Genomic DNA, 5611 nt, shown 5'->3' on the forward strand with positions numbered 1-5611 from the left:
ATGGGGATGGAGCGTGCTCAGCAATAGAACAGAAATGTGTCTATTGCGGGGGCTCACCTCATGAAATCTCTTCGTGTGAGGCATTTAAGAGTCGCTGGGATAACCAAAAGCGCTCTTTAAAGGAACGGTCAAGGCGGTCTTATGCCGCCATTTTAAAGGGCGCGGCGCCTCCGATCCAAACTCATTCGAGTAATATTTTTGCTGTATTGCCAGTTGACAATGTAGACACGGACACAGCCGACGAAGAACTTCCAGTTGTGTTTACTGCTAATTCCCGGAAACGTCCAAAACCAGCTCCCAAGAACACCAGAATCCCCAAAAAAATAGTCACGTTGAACCCTCCAGTCGTCGAAAGACAAAAAGCGCCAACTGTACAGAAAGAAAAACCATCTCCTCCTGGATTCCAAATGAATATTACACCTCAGTATAAACCCGAAGTAGCGGGAACTTCTAGTAGCTTCAACCCCAACGTAGTTTCACCAGAATCAACCTCCCAACCTGGACTTTTCAAGCTGTCGGATATTCTGAATGGGGTTTTTTCGTTTTTCAACGTATCAGAATCCATAAGAGGCATTGTAATCTCAATGCTTCCTATAGTAAAGACATTTTTAAAGCAATTGATGCAAACTTGGCCCCTCATTTCAGTGTTTATCTCTCTCGATGGCTAATTTACGCCCAGAGGTCGGAGATATCACTGTTTTACAGTGGAATTGTCGTAGTCTCATTCCTAAACTGGATCCGTTCAAATTTCTTATTCATGAAACTAGTTGCGATATTTTTGCCCTTTCTGAAACATGGCTTTCTTCTCAATCAAACATCACTTTCCACGATTTTAATATTATCCGTTTGGATCGCAACGATTCTTATGGAGGGGTGCTTTTGGGGATCAATAAGCGCCACTCCTTTTATAGAATCCACCTCCCTTTATCAGGAGGAATTGAAGCTGTTGCATGTCATACAACTATAAGAGGTAAGGACTTATGTGTTGTCAGTTTGTACTGGCCTCATAGAGTTGCAGTGGATCGAAGTCACCTAGAGGACCTATGCTCAGTGCTCTCTGAGCCAAGGTTGATCCTGGGTGACTTTAATTCACATGGAACTGTCTGGAGAGAACAAACTGACGATAGTCGTTCTACTCTTATTTATGACATTTGTGACAGTTTCAATTTAACAATTTTGAACACGGGTGAAAAAACACGGGTGCCTAAACCTCCTGCAAGACAAAGTGCAATTGACCTCTCACTCTGCTCAAATTCACTATCATTGGATTGCCAGTGGAAGGTAATCCCTGATCCCAATGGTAGTGACCACTTACCAATCAAAATTACAATCACCAATGGGGCCAGCACTTCAAATCAAACAAATATGGCATATGACCTTACAAGACACATCGATTGGAAAAAATATGCGGACACGATTACAACAACCATCAATTCTATGAATGTTTTACCTCCTTTGGAAGAGTATAACTTTCTCGCTTGTTTGATTCATGATAGTGCAGTTTGTGCTCAAACGAAACTCATCCCAGATTCATCTGTACGTCGAAGGCCTCCTAATCCATGGTGGGACAACCAGTGTTCCAAGCTTTATAAGGACAAATCAAAAGCATTCAAAGATTTTAGAAAACATGGAACCCTCGATCATTTTCAGACATATCTAACCCTTGAAAATCAATTAAAAAAATTGATTAAAGGGAAAAAACTGGCACATTGGCGTACATTCGTGGAGGGTTTATCACGAGAAACTTCCTTGAATACCTTGTGGAAAGTAGCACGAAACATGCGTAATCGATCTTCAACAAATGAAAGTGAGGAACATTCACATAGATGGATATTCAACTTTGCACGGAAAGTCTGTCCCGATTCCACACCGAACCAAAAAATTGTCCGGAATGTGTCCCTAGACAGGTGCGATCTGGATTCCAGCTTTTCGATGGTTGAATTCTCACTTGCTCTCCTCTTTTGCAACAATTCAGCTCCGGGAATTGATAAAATCAAGTTTAACTTGTTGAAAAACCTTCCGGATGACGCAAAATTTCGCTTGTTAAATTTATTTAATCAATTCTTGGAGCACAACATTGTTCCCCAAGAGTGGAGACAAGTTAGAGTCATTGCTATCCAAAAGCCCGGAAAACCAGCGTCTGACCCCAACTCGTACCGTCCAATAGCGATGTTGTCTTGTATTCGGAAATTGATGGAGAAAATGATTTTGTTCCGATTGGATAAATGGATGGAAACAAATGGTCTCCTTTCAGATACTCAATTTGGGTTTCGAAGGGGCAAAGGAACAAACGATTGTCTTGCTTTGCTGTCTTCAGAGATACAAATGGCGTACGCAAACCGTGAGCAAATGGCTTCAGTGTTTCTAGACATAAAGGGAGCTTTTGATGCAGTCTCAATAGAGGTTTTGTCAGACAAGTTGCACTCCCGGGGTCTGCCTCCTTTGTTGAACAACATCTTATACAGCTTGCTTTGTGAGAAACATCTGAACTTTGCTCACGGAGATATTGCAATTAGAAGAACCTCCTACATGGGCCTCCCACAGGGTTCATGTTTGAGTCCACTTTTGTACAACTTTTACGTAAGTGACATCGACAGTTGTCTCTCTGAAGGCTGCACTCTAAGACAACTTGCAGATGATGGCGTAGTATCTGTAACAGGTAATACTGAGTCTCATCTGCACAGACCTTTACAAGATACTTTAGACAGATTGTCTTCCTGGGCTTTGGGGCTTGGGATTGAGTTTTCTCCACAGAAAACGGAAATGGTTGTTTTCACTAAGAAACGTAGACCTGCTCAACCTAGGCTTCAACTCCTAGGCAGGACGATCACTCAATCGAGGTGTTTTAAGTATCTTGGGGTTTGGTTTGATTCCAAGTGTACTTGGAGAGCCCACATTGAGTACCTGAAAGGAAAATGCCAACAAAGAATCAATTTTCTCCGATCAATCACTGGCACCTGGTGGGGAGCCCATCCAGAAGATCTTTTAAAATTGTATCGAACAACCATTCTCTCAGTGATGGAATATGGTAGCTTCTGTTTCCAGTCAGCTGCCAAATCTCACCTTATCAAACTTGAGCGTATCCAATACCGTTGTCTCCGCATTGCTCTGGGCTGTATGCCCTCAACGCATAACATGAGTCTCGAAGTTTTGGCAGGAATACTTCCTCTTAAAGATCGATTCAATTTACTATCACTCCGGTTCCTCATCAGGTGTGAGGTCATGAACCCATTGGTGATTGTGAATTTTGAATGGTTACTTGAGCAAAATCTTCAAACTAGATTTATGTCTATATACCATGTCCTCATGTCAATACAGGTAAACCCTTCTTCGTATTCTCCAACTCGTGTTTGTAGCCCAGACTACGATCATTCTTCTGTCCAGTTTGATTTGTCTATGCAGCAGGAAATTCGTGGAATCCCGGTCTCGCATCGTCCTCTTCTGATTCCAAGAATTTTCGAAGCTAAATATAGACACGTCGATGCTGATAAAATGTACTTTACCGATGGATCACTTATAGAGTAAAAAACAACAGGATTTGGAGTGTTCAACGAAATATATAGCGCCTCTCACAGTCTTCAGTCACCATACTCTGTATATGTAGCGGAGTTAGCAGCTATTCATTGGGCTTTGGACAGTGTCGCTTCACGGCCAGCAGAACACTACTATATTGTAACGGATAGTCTGAGCTCTGTTGAAGCAATCCATTCGATAAAACCGGGAAAGCACTCGCCGTACTTCCTCGAGAAGATACGTAATAATTTGAGTGCTTTATCAAAACGTCGCTTTACCATTACCTTTGTTTGGGTTCCCTCTCATTGCTCGATAATGGGCAATGAGAAGGCAGACTCTCTGGCAAAGGTGGGGGCGATGGAAGGCGACACGTATCCACGTGAAATCGTCTTCAGCGAATTTTACTATTTGGTTCGAAGAAACTCTCTTGTCAACTGGCAGCGCAAATGGGACGAGGATGAGTTGGGTCGGTGGCTCCACTCGATTATCCCAAAGGTAAGCCTTAAACCATGGTTTAATAGATTGGACTTGAGTCGGGATTTTATTCGTATATTTTCCCGTCTCATGTCGAATCATTATTCCTCAGAAGCGGTACTCTATCGTTTTGATATTGCTGACAGCAATCTATGTGCTTGCGGTCAAGGTTACCATGACATCGAGCATATTGTTTGGTCGTGCGAGGACCATCTTGTCGCCAGAACGAATTTCATAGACTCCCTTAGGGCCCGAGGAAAACCACCCTATGTTCCAGTGAGAGATGTGCTGGCTGTGATAGACTTGGACTACATGTTCGAAATATATCTTTTCCTAAAAGCTATTGATCTTCGTCTATAGTTCTTTTTATTTTCACATTTCCCTTTCTATCTTCTACCTTTTCTTCAAAAAGTGAACTAGATATAAGCACACAATTGTAATCCAAAATGAGTTTGGCTCCTTAAAGCCTAAAGGTATGAGCCGTTTCAAATAAAGAATTTACAAAAAAAAAAAAAAAAAGTTGTATTTGCTGATACCGCGCAGGATCATCAGTTTCTGCACTCTGCTGAATCTCCACGGGCTACTCCATTGATGAGGTCAACATGTGGTCGCGATCCTCGGTTCGACAAAACTCTTCCTTGACTGTATCGAATAGCCAAGTTGTTCGATCCCAAACATTTCTTGCCGACACCGGTATTCCTCGTCACCCAAAGGCTGGTCGATCTACTGACTCAGCGCTATTTGCCGATCTGCAAACCAGTGGTTGATCGTATGTCAGCAAAGACCGTGCCGTAGACCACTGTCCGTATTTCTATCTCTTCATTAATGTCCATCTGGATCCCAGTCATGAGCCTCTCCCGAAATCCTTTTCCTCTCCTATTAGCAATTACATCCCATTCGCCTCCGTTTGGGCTCCCGAACCTACTTTCTACGACTCATAAATTTGCAAGATTAGCGTCTTATCAAATCGTTCTAAGCCTACACATATGTCGCACGAGCCTGGTTGAACTCATGTGATCTAACCCCAAGTAACACCGATTGTTTTGTAAGACTCTATAAGCCTCTTATGAAACCTAAACTAGGTCTAGTAGCCTGTTATAAAACGTTTGGGAATGTTTGGGAACGTCCACGAGAACCTGTTCTTCGAAACTGAAACCAGTGCGTAAGACTATTGCTAAGGTCAATGCATTGTTGATTGTTTCTTACCCAAAATTTTCAAGAGTATCATGGCCAGTTTTGTGGCCTACCTAAGGCTTAAACAACAGAATACGAAGACACTATGCACTGGTCATTGGCTTATTGGCGACATTTAACTTGCTTACAGAGTACAGCGGTGGTACAGCTTCGAGTAAATTGTCTGAAGGTGCGAGACAAGCAAATTTCGTCGAGTTTAGGGAGCGAGAGCTAACTCAATATTTTGCATAATAGCTTGATTTCCGTTGATCCATCATGGACTTGCAAACTGCACAAACTACCACCTAAAATTAGTGGCATAAAGTCCTATGGAAAAGATGAACTTGTACATTGTTCAGTTAACCATGGGCTTCGAAGTCTGTAGAGTTCTTTCGTTGATTACTAATAACTACAAAAAAAAAAAAACATGCTACACAATAAAAAACCATCG

The sequence above is a fragment of the Uranotaenia lowii genome, chromosome 3 (assembly GCF_029784155.1).
Source record: "Uranotaenia lowii strain MFRU-FL chromosome 3, ASM2978415v1, whole genome shotgun sequence".
NCBI classification, from domain to species: domain Eukaryota; kingdom Metazoa; phylum Arthropoda; class Insecta; order Diptera; family Culicidae; genus Uranotaenia; species Uranotaenia lowii.